At 45.4% G+C, this 15,979-nt stretch overlaps 1 pseudogene; it reads left to right on the plus strand.

Moving 5' to 3' along the window:
• Positions 1–409: 409 nt before the first annotated feature.
• LOC121287457 lies at positions 410–617 on the plus strand (annotated as a pseudogene).
• Positions 618–15,979: the final 15,362 nt, after the last annotated feature.

Raw genomic sequence — 15,979 nt, forward strand, 5'->3', positions numbered from 1 at the left:
GCTATTAACAGGTCCAGGCAGCGGGCGATCGACGGGGGAATCCCGCCCGATTGTTTATCCCTCTTCCGCGGCTACGTTCGCAGCCGGATGTCTTTAGAAAGGGAGCTCGCGGTGTCTGCTGGCACATTCGAGGCCTTCCATGCCCGGTGGGCACCGCGGGGACTGGGGTGTTTTATTGACCCCTTTAATCACATTTTGATTTAAAGTTTGTAAGTTTCCTTTAAACTTTGTCCTTAGTTTTACAGCTAACCTGAATTAGGGGCTGTGCTTGATTTGTCCCTAATTTTGTTAATTTAGTTTAATTGTTTTAACTCTAAAAGAGTTACATTGCCGGGCCTGACCTGTTTCTCACTGAGCGGCTGATTCTCAGAGCGCGGTTTACCTCCCCGCCGCTAGACTCATCGCCACCATGCCTCGGATGATGGCAGAAATCAAAGACTTTTTGTGAACAGCAAGGAGAAAGGATACAAAATCGGTGAAAATTAAGAAGAACAAAGACAATGTAAAATCCAAAGTACAGCAGGTACCCATACACACTCTTCATCACCGATGAAGAAAAAACAGAAAAACGCAAACAGTCACTGCCTCCAGGTCTGGCTGTGAAAGAGCTGAAGTAAGGAGCTGAACTCTCTAGATGGTGTCCAGGTTGTGCTGTATATAAAAAAAACTTCACCTTCTTAGCCCTGCCGCTGCATCTTGGTACTCCCCGGACACCCGTAGCAGAGGTGGAGGCAGCTTGTGTGATGACCTTGGCCGGTGTCCTCTGGAGGGCCGAGACCTGGAAGGCCCCAGCCTGCTTTTGGGGTCCTGCTGTGTGGCAGAGTCACCCCCTTCCAGCTGTGGAGCTGGCACTGCTGGGGTCACAGGAAGAGGGGATTCGGATGGGCCAAATGCTCATGGGGTCACCTGGGTGGATGGCCCCAAATTGTGCACCTGCTGATCCCCCTCCCTATGGGTGTCCGAGGGCTCCTGGCTGACTCCTTGAGTGGAAGGGGAAGCTGGAGTGAGACCGAGCTGCCCTGCACCCCTCTCACATACACACTGTAGGAGGCCAACTATGGCATCAGCGATAGAGTTGAGCCTGCGCAGCAGTGCAAGAGCGACGAGGTGGACCAAGGTCTCCATGATGGCTGCCATCTTGCCAGTATTGACTTTATTGCCATGCTAGTGTTATCACCTCAGAGTGAAGGTGGACGGACTCCTCCATCATGCCTTGCAATCTGAGCAGTGCAGCAGACATCCCTTCCTGATGTTCCCGAGCTTGCCTTTGCAGCTGCAGCAACTGTGACATGTGAGTCCAGGGGCTCCTCATCTGACTCGGACTCAGCAGGTTTCTGGCCTCCAGCAGTCCTCCAAGTGCCGGGGACCTGGGAAGTCCCTGGCTTCATCTGCTGTGGATCAGAATGTGTGATGTGCTCACCAGATTGTGATCCTGAGGCTATTCTAAAGTTAGGTCCCACTGAGGTGCATGTCTGTACGCTGATTGAAGGTGTGGGTGAGCACTATGACGGGACTTCAGATAGGGTATATTCAAGATTCCTCAAGAGGTTTCTCCGAAGCTTGATTGGAGGCCCTGGGTCATGGACTCTGTCAGCTGTTTGGCAGATGTGCCTGCGAAAGCAAGCGGAGATAATCAGTGCTTGGCAGTGGCCTGTGAAAGAGGACACATCACTCACGGCATAGTTGTCTGGTGGATATTACACTGCCGGATCTTCACTTGGTAGAGCAGCGCTGACCTTACCATCAGTACAGACCGGACCGATTCCTCGCCAACCAGCTGGATGGCTCCGTCTTCAAAATCCGTGAGGACCTTGATTTCAGGCATTCCTCCACAGGTAAGCAATCTCTCCCTCTTGTTGTGTGCCAACTTGTCCAGCATAAATAGAGATGCAGAAAGTGTAAGCAGTAAACCTGCCAGGCCAGATGATAAGTATGCCTGGCACGTGTGGGCAGTGAGTGGTCCCATGGGCGGGATAAGGACAATGAAGATGTGTGTGAGAGAGTGAATGGTGATGTCCCTTAAACTGGCAGTGAGTGAGGGGGCCCTGTGGATGTGTGATGGGTTTCTGAGTGCATGAGTTGAGAGCGATGAGACGAGTGGCTTACCTTGGTGGAACGGAGGAGATCATTCATCCACTTGCAGCACTGGGTGGCTGTCCTCTTTTGTAGGGCATTGGCATTGACCACCGCTGCCACCACCTCCCAAGCCAGATTAGTGAGGTTGCTGCCCATTTTGCAGCCAGAGCGGGGCTAGAGGACATCACAGCGAGCCTCCACCACCTCCAAAAGACGATCGAGAGATGTGTCATTGTATCTGGGGGGCTTCAGTCTTCTTGCCTTTCGGGGCCATGTCTTCTTTGCAGCCATCCTGGGCTGGAAGGGCTGAGAGGTGTGCACGCGGCTAGACTTTAAATATGGCGCCCAGCCCTATGAGTGAGACCCCAGCCGCCATGGAAACGGCGTATTTCCCAGGAATGCATAACTAATGCAGCGGGTTGGGGACGAGACAGCGCTTAGTGCAAATCTGGGAGGATTCCACCCATCCTCTAGCAATTCAAAGCACAAGTGCAGCCACAGAGGTAACTCAGTCAATTGTGGCACCTTAATGTCGCTATGATTGAGACCAGTTAACTCAGCACCTCCTAAGAGTTGAACCTGGAGCCTTTTGAGTTTGTGTGACGCAATTACACACTGAACACTGGGTGAGCAATTGAGGGAAATGGCGGAGGTGGGGGGTGGGGGGATGTCAACCGAAATTCTTGTTTAAACACGATAAGCCCAGAAAATGCTGGAAATACTCAGCAGGTCTGGTAGCAGCTGTGGAGCGAGATACAGAGGGCTGCATTTTACACCACCTCCCCCCCACACCCATCCCCATCCCCGCTGAGTCTGTTTTCAGCTGGGGAGGGTCATATAAAATATAAGGGGCAGCAAGCCCACCGCCCCCCCCCCCCACCCCCCCTGAGCTGTCGCCCGTAACAGGGTAGGTGGGTGGGCGACAAAATCATCAACTTGCCCACCATATTTGAATAAAGAATTGAGTCAATTGACCTTGTTAACAATTAAGTCAAGTGAACCACGTAATATGCTGCCCACGCCATGATACAGTTGGCATGGGCAGGCGGGCAGGAGAGGGCAAGCTAAAAAACTTTTGTAAAGGTGGGAAGGAATGGTGGGGGGTGGTGGGGCAAGTCATTTGAGGGATGGCCTTTACACATTGGGGGTCACCCTGCATCCCCCAGGATGTTACCCCTGTGACCGACCCCTCTTTGTTCCTCCCCACCCGGCCTCCCAAACAGGCTGTTCCCCCCCTCTCGCCTCCCCATAGGCTGCTCAATCCCTCCCCACCCAAGACCCCCTGATTTGCCTGGGGCCAGACGCACTGGCTGCCTCCTTCGCGGGTCCTGCTTGCGTTCCCAGCAGCGACCACGGCTAAGTCCTGGCAGGACCGGGACGACTAGGGCTGCCGGCTAATCTGATTGGCTGGCAGCCCTCGAGGGCAGGAGAGAGCTGCCAGCCTCCCACTGAGGGGCCGAAGTCCCAATCTCGGCCTGTCGAGCCTCCTGGCAGCGTGTTGTGGCTGACAAGTGGACTTCTTTTCGATGTACAACAGCAAGCACATTACTGCCAGCAAACCCCCCCCCCCTCCCCCCACCAAAAATTCCAGCCCAGAATTAATGTTTCAGGCCATTCATCAGACCTGAAATGTTGGGCTGGAGTCAGCTGTGCGCCCACCGATACTTAAAAGGCCTATTAAGGCCATTAACAAGCTAATTAAATTCAAATTTACGCTGCCCGTCCAACCCAATGGTTGTCGGGCAGGAGAAAAGGCCAAGCGGCCTTTACAGTTTTTAGGAAACTTCATCCACCAGCGGGATGAGGTTTCCTAAAGCAAATAAGCATTAAATAAGAACTACATTTTTGAATTAAAAACATACCCCCTCTCATGTGACAGAGGCCTGGCTCTCTCTTCTGCCCCTACCCACCCCCCACCACCCCCCCCCCAACCCACCCGCTCTCAGCGCTGCCGCTCACGATCCACGCAAGACAGGCCTCAATTGACCCGCCCACGTGAAACCGCGGTGCGGAGCCGATCGCGGGCGGCGGTCAGCTGCCCGGCTGACCCTGCCCGCCCCCAGCCGAGCACCCCCCTGCTGAGGGCAAAATCCTGCCGGCAGGATTGGGATCAGCTTCCAGAGGGAGCTGCTGGGTCCCTTGCCCTCCGGGATATGCCATGGTCTTTAAAGGGAGAGTGGGGAAGGAAGGAGGAATGGGGAGTCTGCTTGCCAGCAATTAACTGGTCCATTAAGCTGAGGAACCTGTCAGTGCGCTGGGCAGGACAAAAGGACAATTTTCACTGTTGAATTCAGTAATCCCAAACAACCAGGTGCATGTTAATGCACAGCAGTCAGGTGCAACGTGGGGAGATCTGAAAGTCTGAAATGGTGCTATTTATTGTGTAACTCATGAATTACTCAATATCTTTGCGTTTCTGAATTGTTGTGAGAAAATATTAACAACAGTTGAAGAAATATTATTAAATAAATTGCCTGCAAAACAAATTGATCCATTTTTCTTCAATTGATCTGTCTAATGCTGTATTCTGGATTGCCAATACTCTTCAATTAGCTTTCCTATGCAAAAAATTGAATATCACACAATTATTATTCATAGCCTCTAATTACCCATTTAGCCAACACATTCTCAAGTTGTTGATGATTAGTCTGTTTAGTAATTTTGCAGTTTTGGTTACATTTATAATCCTCCAGTACCTACAGCCAAAACGATGTGGTTTATTGTGATTTTTGGGAGATGTGTTTTAATCCAGAATCATCAACCATGACATTCAGTAGCAACAAGGAAATTAGGGATTTTCAAAATCTGTACAGTTGGATGTTAGACTGAGAAAGTTAGGGTTTGACTCGATAGGACAAATGACTTTGTCTCATCTTTGGCAGTTTAAGAGATGGGAATTGATCTCCGGTGTGGCACAAAACTGGTAGGATCAGAATATCTGGCCATTCTATGCAATGGAGCCAAGCATCAAGCACTCTGTAGAAAGGGTGGTCTATCCAATAACATCTGCTTTGCACCACTGCCTGGTACAAATTTCTACCCCTACACAATTTAAACCAAAGATATCTTGAAGGTTAGGAAAACTATCGTTCAAGCCAAGGAAATATACACTGCTGGCCTGTTATTTATAAACATCATTTGACCCCCATCTTTTGGGCTAACTGCTATTTATCCTAAGGATAAGCAAAACTGGTTTCCAAACCTATCCAAACCAAACAAAACCAAACCATTGTAATCCTCACTCTGCCTGTTTACTGAAGAAGAACATCCATCTTTGGGCCTTGTTTGACTTAGGGAAGCCAAATAATGTGAAGCACGTGGCACAAAGAATCTGTAACATATTTATCCTTTTGTATAATGATGTTTGGTTTTGTTCAGTCTGGCAACTTCTGGAAATTGGATATTTGTCCCTGATAATTACTTGTACTGCTACAATTCTGCTTCAGCTGCAGTCAAATTTATAATTCACTTCATAATTACAGTTGTCAAAGCACCATTTTGAAAATACCGAAATCTGCATGAACTATCCAGCATCCTTTGAGTGCTGAGGTCAGAAACAGATCGAGTAGTGTAGAGGTTAATATACCTCTGTGTATAAAGCATCTTTTTAATTTTTGTGCTTGAATTAAGCATTTAATTTTACTCTTCAATACGCAGTTACATTAATGGGGTCAAGTAAACTGGGTTATTTAATTGGCAAGCGGTTTGCACAGTAATTGAATAGGAAACCAATAGGAATTTAAATTTGAACATAGGCTCTAGAAAAACCATCCCTGGTCAATACCCTTGGTGATTGTGTGCTGTGAACTGGGCTGAAACCAACAGTGTGACCTGAAAGACAAGCAATTGTGTGAATACTACAATAAAGAACAGGCCCACTTGAGAGAAATTTTTTACATGTTTCTTCGTTTAAATGCAGATTTTCTCACTTCTACAGACTGAATTCAAAGCACAGTTAGATGGAAAGATTTCTATGCATCAGTCTAAAAGAGTCTCTGTCCTGTTTGTCTTCAACATTCAAAGGACACTGGGTAACTCCTTAAGGTTTTAATGGCCAGGATCTTTTGGAGGCGACTTTTGGGGGTGTTTGGCCACCAGCTGGAGAGCCGGCATGACCCCCGCATCACCTCTTCCCGGGAAAGCCCACCGAATCATGTGCCACTCAGGCACTTGACAGGCTAGCAGCGGGTCTTGCCCCAGGATCAAAGGCCCCGGGCTTAGAAGTCCCACCCGCCAAGAGATGCCAGGTAATCAGGGGCTGGCAGCTCTACTGAACGGCAGTGCCGTCAGGGGAGTGGTCGCTGCTGTCAGTACGGCAGCTGGATCGCAGTCCCCAGGTGAGCGACGGCAGGATGGGGGACATGGAGCAGGGGGGTCGTGAGGCAAGCAACCCTGCACAGGTTTGCTTGTCATGCTCCCCGCATGACGAGCCCCACGCTCACCGCTGTGGTGGGATGAGGTCTTTAAGTTGTCATTAACTGGCCACTTAAGTACCTCAGTTGGTGGCGGGTAGAGAAAACCATCCACAGGCCTTCCTGCCAAGGACTTAGCAGGGTGGAGATGGGAAGGTGGTGGTGTTCAACCTGATTAAATGCACCCCCCCCCCCCCCAACCAAACTTACCATGGGGGCAGGCAGAAGATTCAAGACAATGTTTTCAAAAGGCTTTATTAGTATCATGCCGAGTCCATCTGCTAACCTCCTGTCCAACATTGCAGGACCTCACTGATTCCTTCTGTATTAAGCTAAGTGTTGCAATCTTATATGAAGCTTTGATTATACATGTGCAATAAAGTAATTTTGGGGCTTCTGAGGCTTGTATGAGAGAGGCAGTAAGATTGTATCTATCAGCTCATGCTGTCGTGATGATGTGATGTGTGCATGTGTGATATTAATCTTTAATTTCATCAGCTGATCAAACTTATATATGGAACTGTTTAAAAATTACCTTTAAACGCAATCAAAGAGACAGCCTTAAGATGGCTGCCACAAATCAGCTGACATCTAGTATTACAAATTGACTAGTTTCTGGAAGGTTTCAATGTGAATTATAATTAAGACATGCCAAGATAAGCTCTTGAGGAATTTCACACCAGCTGATGTCAAGAGCTACTTCAAAGGATGAACTGAAGCTGTACTGGACCTTGCCATTTGCATTTCTATAAAGCTACCTTTTAAGTGGAGACAGAAAGTCAACTGGGACAATGGTTATATTGAAGGTGTCCTTCCTATCTCCTCAAGATGGTGATGGATCTTTCATCAGTTAATGGCTGGGATCACCTAGGCCATAAACCAATAGCCACAATCTATCCAGACATGAGCTAATCAATTATATTCTGAACTCACTATGAGGAAAGAGGCTATGTGACTAGAATAACCCTTTTGAAATGTCCTTTAATACAACCAACTTAAGATGGCTGCCACAAATCAGCTGATTGCAAAGAAACCTATCCATCCTAAGGCTGGATCCTACAATTTAGATCCATCCTTAAGTCAAGCTGCTAAAACAGAAGTCTGGAAGAAATCTACCAATGGAGCAGCAGTGACTTTCTCTCTCCCCTCTCTCTCAAGTTCAAGACCCTATTCCTATTACAGTTTGAAATACAGCACAGAAATACAGAATTCCCATCGAAAGAAACATCAGGTGCAAAAATCATCGACTTTTGGAAAAGACAGATTAGGTTTAAAAAAAAAGAGACTGTCTCCAGAAATTGCTATTTACATCGGCTTCAACTCCACTGAAATTTCAAGATCGCCATGGCAAAAAATCTGCTGCAGCCATAGATACCAGTGAAGGACTCAAACAATGAACTGCCTATTTTTGCCATTTATCTTTGAATTTTAATTTGGCTAAAAAGTAACCTCCTACTGTATAACTTGTTATTCTGCAGGCGTGTGTGTATGTATGTGTGTGTGTGTGTGTGTGTGTGTGTGTGAGGACATGGACTTACCTTTCTAAATATCTTTACCTGGGTGGGTTTTTTGCTCATACAAAAACTAACTGCTTTGTGTTTTAAACTCAAGAAAGCCCGTAGGATTGCTTTCTTTGCAATCAGCATGCAAATGGTTAAGCACAGACATTGAATTAATACCTTCATCCTTATCAATTCACAAAAGCCCTGCTATGATCAGACCTGGAGTGGCAGAACAGGGAAGTCATTTCACCCCTCCCTACATGTTTGAACAATGTGCTAAAATTGTAGAGGCAGGATAATAATTATTCTAACACTCTGTGATCTAATAACAATAGGAATGTAGGTTAAAACCTAGAAACACCTGTCGGTGCTTTTATACGTTTATTCTTTCATGGGATGTGGGTGTCGCTGGCAAGGCCAGCATTTGTTGCCCATCCCTAATTGACCTGAATGGTTTGCTAGGCCATTTCAGAGGGCAATCAAGAGTCAACCACTTTGTAGTCGGAAGTCACATGTAGGCTGCACCAGGTAAAGATGGCAGATTTCCTTCCCAAAAGGACATTAGTGAACCAGTTCACATTTGAGATTACTGGGACTAGTTTTTAATCCCAGATTTTATGGGCTGAATTTTACCATTGGTGAGAAGGGGACGAGGCCCGCTCGCCGACGTGAAAATGACGCGGGATGATGTCGGGGGGAACTCCTGATGTCATCCCGCCCCATTTAAATCTTCAGGAAGGCGGGGGCGCAGTGAAATCAGCTGTCTGCCCGCCGACCTGTCAATGGCCAATTGAGGCCATTGACAGGATAATTAACCCAATTAAAGGCCCTGCCCGTCCAACCTTAAGGCTGTCGGGCAGGCCAGGAGCCCCGGCAGGCTTCTGATAACACATGAAACCTCATCCACTGGCGGGATGAGGTTTCATGTCAGTTTTTTAAAAGTTTAATAAAGTTGTTGTGCACTTTATTAACATGTCCCCTCTCCTGTGACACTGTCACATGAGGGCGACCGTGTTAATGATCTTTTTTTATATTTCTGTTTTTAATCTTTAAAAAACTTTCACCGATCTCCCTGAGGCAGCGCTTAGTGTTTTAAACTCAAGAAAGAGCATGGCATGCGCGAAGGAGCACACTTTGACAATTGGGGAATCCTCCTCCGCCCGCACAGGAACTGCAGAGTGCTTCCCGGGAGGGCCTTAATTGGTCTGTCCATGTAAAATGGCGGTGGGGCTCGCTTCTCCGGCGGGGATCGGCCCCTCGCCCGCCGGAGGTTGGGTCCGACCCACCCACCCACCAAGCAGGAAATTCTGCCCATGTAGTCTGGGCTTCTGGATTATGAATCCAGCGACATGACCACCTCCCACTGTTAAACATCAATACATTTAAATGGCGTTCCTCCGTCTGCTATCGTAAAGCAGATGTTAACTGATTCTGTATTTGTCCAGGTACTACCAATGGTAAATTCTAACCTTATAAATAGTGAGGTCCCGTTATCCAATATTGTCATTTAAGGTCAACGCTATCCAGTTCCTGGATATGTGTCTGATTGTTTTATGCTTTGGCTCAGGCAGTTTTATAGCAAGGATTATACTCAATTGGGTGGTCATGCTATGTTACAGTTCACTCAGAGGGTCTGAAAGCTGTAACAACCTACACAACCATTGCTCCAGGTTACAGAGTCAAACAATCTTCCCATCACATGGCCAGCAAGGCATCTCCCCCACTCTTACCACCTGCCCCTTGGCACATAAGGATTTGCAGGGTGATAATCTTCCTTAATCATGAACACGCCTTTCTTGGCTACCAAGCCCTGGGGTGGGACTTGAATCCAGAGCTTCTGGCTCAGATGCAGGGAGACTACCCCCACTGCAGGACAAGACCAGTTTAGTGAGATGCAGCAGACCTAATGTCATCCCTCTTTTTTGCATTGTGGACGAAAAGGGTTTGGAAATTTTTATTTTGGCGCAGTGTATTACCGTTAAGTTGCAGAGCTGCAAATGCACCTTGTTTAAACAACAGACTGCTCCTAGTTCAAAGTCGCTTCATTCAAATGATCTAATAATCCACTTTTCCTAACATCAACAAAATTCCCAATTTTACGTTGCTTACTTTAAACAATTGGATTTCTTGCGCACAAACTTACTGAATTATTGTTAACGTTGCTTGTTCAGTAAAGTAACAGTGCAGCTTCTGAGGTGTGTCTGGTAGGGGGAGGGTGCAGTAACAAACTCAACTGAGGTGGTGTCCATCAGCTCAACTGCTAAACAGGCATTTATTTATTTACCAATTTCAATTGCTATTTCGCTTGCTCTCTGAAGATGCTAATTCACACAGAACACCATCGCCTCAGGAGCTGTCTAGTAGTTCATTCAAATGGCCGCTCTTCCTGTGTGAACCATGACAGTGAGTGGCAGCAAGACTTAGTGTTCTGTTTGTAACTAATTTCCTGAAAGCACAGTGGTTAACAGGGGGAAATAAATTACAGGGCTATGGGGAAAGAGCAGGGGAGTTGGATCAATTGGATAGCTCTATGAAAGAGCTAACACAATGGGCCAAATGGCCTCCTTCCATGCTGTATCATTCTTTGATTCTAGGTTCTTAACTGTACGCCAGAAAAATACATTATAATCAGCTTCAATACCCCTAGATTAGCAGGTAGCAGGGGGAATAAAATCAATGGCCAGGATTTTGTTGTCGGCAAGCAGGGGGTGGGGCCAGCTCGACGACACATAAAATGATGGGCGGAACTCCCGACGTCACCGCCCCCCATTTAAATTTTCAGGTAGGCGGGGGCTCAGCAAAATCAGCTGTGCGCCCGCCGACCTGTCAATGGCCAATTGAGGCCATTGTCAGAGTCATTTAACTAATTGATAGACCTGCCCGTCCAACCTTAAGGTTGTCAGGCAGGCAGGGAGCCCCGGTGGGAATTAGAAAAAGCGTGAAACCTCATCCACCGGTGGGATGAGGTTTCATGTAGGTTTTTAAAAATTTAATTAAAGTGTTTTTAGAAGTTATGGACATGTCGCAACTCATACATGAGGAGACATGGTTGGGAATTTTTTTTTTTCTATTTTTAATATTTTTTGCACTGGAGGCGATCTCCCTGAGGCTGCACTTAGCCTCAGGGAAATGAGTGCGCTCTTTCGTGTGCATGCGCAAAAGAGCACACTCTTGGGTTTAGTGATTCACCCCCTGCCCGCACAGGGAGTGCATAGCGTTTCCATGCGGATGTCATGCTGGGCGGGCCTTAATTGGCCCACCCACGTAAAGTGGCGGTGCGCCCCCGTTTGGGGGCACCAATTAGATGTGCGCCTCTGCATGCCCACTCTTCAACCTCCGCACCCCCCCCCCCCCCCCCCCCCCACCCCCGACAGGGGGAAAATCCTGGCCAATCATGCATTCTCACTGCTAGTCACTGCCAGTCAACCCCTGTTGAAAGTAATTGTCGATTGGTGTTGGGGGAGAATAAAATTGGGATTATCTGCAATGGTCTCCATGTCCCACTAGCCTACTAATTCTCACTGTCTCTGTTCACACATGAAAGATGACTGCCAGTAAAGTAAGGGATGGTTATTGGTGCCAGTGGTGCACTACTGTGGAATCTGATGCCATGCACTTGACAATAGGGACTGTGAGCAGAGGACAGAGAAGAACAGAATAATAATAAAATCATTATAGGAGCCACGTTTGATTTATTTTTTGGTTAATTGCCTAGTTTTTTTTATGATTCCACTCTTCTGTTGAAAAAGAAAGTAATTTAGAATGGGTACACCATTAAGAATTCTCACATCTCCAGGCGTATAATATTCCACAAATTCCCTGGTGACATTGAGAAGAATATATTTTTATCCCATGGAGCTTTGTAATAGGACCAAAAGAAAGTATTAGGCAGCCATGTTTCGAAGACATTCCAAATTGACAGGGTTCTAATGACACCCGTGAAACCAAGCTGATGAAGAAATTCTTGATGCTGGAGGCTCTTTATCTCACTTTGAAACACTTGTACGTTGAAATGATTGCATTTAAATACCAGCATGTCTCAGCAGCTTCATAATTGCTCAGCTTGGGCCTACATTTATCATCATCTACCACATCTGTCAAACAGGAACACATAATTTCTGCTGTGAATTAAGCAGCATTCTGAGGGGTTAACTCTTAGGTGTGAGGACCCTTAATTTCCTACAGTAGTACAAGGAAGCAGGTGTACCTGGATCAGGAGGAGACATTCTGTTTTTATAATTTTACCTGCAGTGTGGTTTGAGCACTATTCAAATCAGGCGTAGGGAGGAATCTGATGCCATGCACTTGACAATAACCAGGGGAAGTTTGCCTCAGATCAGTATGTGATGAGAACAATATAAATTGATCACAAGATAAATACAGATGAGGGGTCCCTTTTCCCCATCTTCACTTTTCTACCCAGAGAAAAAGCCTTATCTGACTCCCACCTACACACTGCCATCCCCTGCAACAAATTGCATAGTCAAAGTGGTTCTTGAAGAATCTATGATTTATGAGCAGTCACTTGGTAGTACAGAACTTGAATATTGCTGAAAAGAGAGGCATGTTGCTGAAGCTTTTCATTTTGCACTCATCAGGACAAACGCAAGAATGCCAAATTTCAAACAATCACAACAATTTATTCTAGAGGAGAAAAGGGTGCTGCTTGGTTAGCATGTTGACTCTGATTGCCTCAGGCGTTGCCATTGAGAAAGTAATGGGAGGTTATAGGTTGTCCATGCTTCCCGGTAATCCAAAATATGCACAAGGCTCGAAGATATTCCTTGTGTTTACAGATGCTAGGTCCCTGCATATGAATGCCACTGCTAGCAAGTTTAAATGAGCCACATTACGAGCTTGACTGATTATCTTAAATTGGTTGTTAACGTAGCTTTTAGCCTAGTCAGGATTGCTCAGCAGGTGCTGCCCAATCATGGAATCACATCTAACAGTAGATGTTTTGTTTTGGGCTTGGCAAGCACGGGCTGGTTGAGCACTCTGCCAATCACCGACAGCTGGAGGAAGGTGTTGCTTGATTTGTTCAGCCATTCGTTGGGGAATTCAGCCTACATAACCGGCATCGCGCCAGCACTGAAATTTATACGCCATCCAACCCAGAAGACATTCCGCAGAACAATGTCCAGCTGTGTATTGGGGGCAAGGAACCTTGTCTATGACAACTGCACATGCCAGAAAATCACAGGCTCACTGCCTGCAGGTTATTTCAGTTAATCTTAATGGATCTTAATGGATCTTAATTGTTATGTCTTTGTTTATAAATTTGTTTATAAATCAAAAAACCGAGCCAAAGGTTGTTAATAAAAGTGGATGAATATTTAATGTTTGCCCACATTTCTTGGTTTGTTACTTAAATGTAGGCATTTGTTGGTACCTCAGTTTACATTGCAGATTATGGAATCTCATAGGAGTCATTGAAAGATAAATTGGTGAGTACATGCTCCTCCTAGGAAACTTTGCCTTTCAACACTGAAAATATGAATGAGATGAGGACATTCAACCCCTCAAGCCCATTATTCTATTCAGTTCGACGTGGCTGATCTGTACTATAATTCCATTTACTCAGTTTTCATCCACAATCCTTAAGATCATAACTAATAAAAATCTGTTGATCTCAGTCTTGAAGATTTAATTGACACAACATCCACGCCATGTTCCGGAGAATTCACCACTCTGCACGTGGAAAAGTGTTTCCTAATATCAACCCTGACAGTTAAACTCTAATTTTAAGATTGCATTCCCATCTTCCGGGTTTCACCACCAGAGTATATCGTTTCTCTCTGACTACTCTATCAAATCCCTTTTGTAATTTTAAGTAGCTCAGTTAGATCTCTCTTCAAGCATTTAAACTCAAGGGAATGCCAGCCAAGTTTATGCCATTGTCTTCTTAACTTAACCCTTTAAGCCAAAATCAGGAACTTGTGTGCACAATGCCCATATTTTACTAACATTTATTTGAAAGGTGGGAAAATCTTGAACAGTGCAGATCTGATTATAAGACTTGCACAGCCACCAGACAAGGCTCCTGGTAGGTAGAACAGGCTCCTACGATTAGCCCCTAAATATCTGCCCACTTATATTGTGGGCAGTAATTCCTGGGGTGTCTGGGTTTTCTGTTCAGCCGTTTATTTTATATTGAGCAATAAGTTCGGGTTTGTGCTTTAGTGTTATTTGCAAGGAGGGCCGCTCACACTGACATTGGAAAAGAAAATCAGAAAGCCAAAATCAAGAGGAACCAACTTAACTTGCATCTAATTGGCCTTTCTCAAGCATTGCAAATGGTAGCTGATGAATGGAAAGTAAAAACACAGCCCGCAGCAACACTAAACCAAACTCTTTGTATTCTCAGGTTCCACACTTGGAAGCATGTTGGCCTCTATTACACTGGACAATGTGTCAGATCAGTCCAAATGGAGAATTTAGTCCAGAGCTGAAATGACAGTGAACAATTTTTTCCTACCTATAGTAATCCCCATTGGCATCACAAACGTGTCTTTCATTTATTCTAAAAAATGGATGAAACTATTAAATATTTTTGTTTATTCCATTATTTCTAAAAAAAAAATGGAGCTATATGTGAGTTTAGTGTTGAAACAGACAACAGCAAATGTTGAACATCTGGCCTCATTGCTTATTGACTGGCATGTTTAGTCTGCCCATCATTTTTGTGTCAGTAGTGTTTCTGTCCTAATGGAGGTGCTCTTCATTTCAACCTGATTGTAGCAAGGCTTCCATTGTAACCATCTAAATCAATGGCCCGAAAACAAAATTAGTTTCAGATTTCCAGTATCCGCAGTATTTTCCTTTAAATCAATGGCCCTTCTGCCAACGCCCAATTAGCTCTCTTCTTCCTAAGCTTAGTGGCTCCAAACACAAACACTTTGGGAAAACAAAAAGTACTTCAGCCAAGTGGTCATTATTCACCTGCAAACTTAAAGCACGAGCAAAAACAATGTTCCTCCTCATCAACCTTGAAGATATTTAACAAAGACAGGGCTCTGTAGGGAAAAGCGATTTTGCTTGCCTGTTTCCTTACTTGTACACTCATGGGGCGAAGTTGCTCCTGTCATTAATTTCACTGAAAAGTCAGTGGCAACATAGCACAGAGTTTGTCATTTTTGCACCCGTGCCAACTTTTTCAGTAAAATTATTGACATAAAGGAATTTCATCCCTTTTGTGTTGAAGTGTTTGCCTTCAGAATCTGTTGAGGTCCGCATCCTGTAGGATTTTGTTACTGAACACACTGAGCTGGCTAATGGAATGCACTCGCTGTAAATAATGAATAACTAAAATAGTTGCTACTTTTCAGAGCAAAGTGGCCAAAACAGCCTGGTGCACAGCGAAGTAATATTTTTGTCTGGCCTTGAGTAAATTTTCTGAGTATTTTTTTATATAACCAGTGAAAAAAGCAGTGATTAGAATGAGGGTACCATGTTTTATTGCATGTGGTGTAACAATTGCTGGTGAGTATACTGCTTTTCTTTCTTCCTTTAAAATATCGGTTTACTCACAGTCGCGAGGCGAGGTGCTGTGTTGACGCTATCTCATCCCCATCGCCAGTTGGAACGAACTTGGGGTGTTGGACTAGTTTCTTGTAAGAAACTGTAAACTTTATTTACAGACTCTTGATGAAGCTACATGCTTGTTCCAAGACCAAGGCTAAAAAGGCCCCTAAGATTCCCCGTGCTTAGGGCTGATTCGTCTTTACAGTCACATGATCCCCATAACAGTAAGAATGGTTTAACATACAATCAGCACTGTTCCGACTGGGTTACACCAATAATTACCCCAAAAAATGTTAGAAGGCTTGAAACCACTTCTAACTTATGGGTAACAATTGTACAGACCCAGGCCAAGCCCCACGGGACTTTACCTACAGGCAAGACCAGTGTCTTAAGCTTTAAAAGAAAAGGTAGATGCAGAATTACATCATTTGGAGAAGTTAGGAATAATACAGACAGTCCAATTTT

Source organism: Carcharodon carcharias, chromosome 14 (assembly GCF_017639515.1).
Source record: "Carcharodon carcharias isolate sCarCar2 chromosome 14, sCarCar2.pri, whole genome shotgun sequence".
Taxonomy (NCBI): domain Eukaryota; kingdom Metazoa; phylum Chordata; class Chondrichthyes; order Lamniformes; family Lamnidae; genus Carcharodon; species Carcharodon carcharias.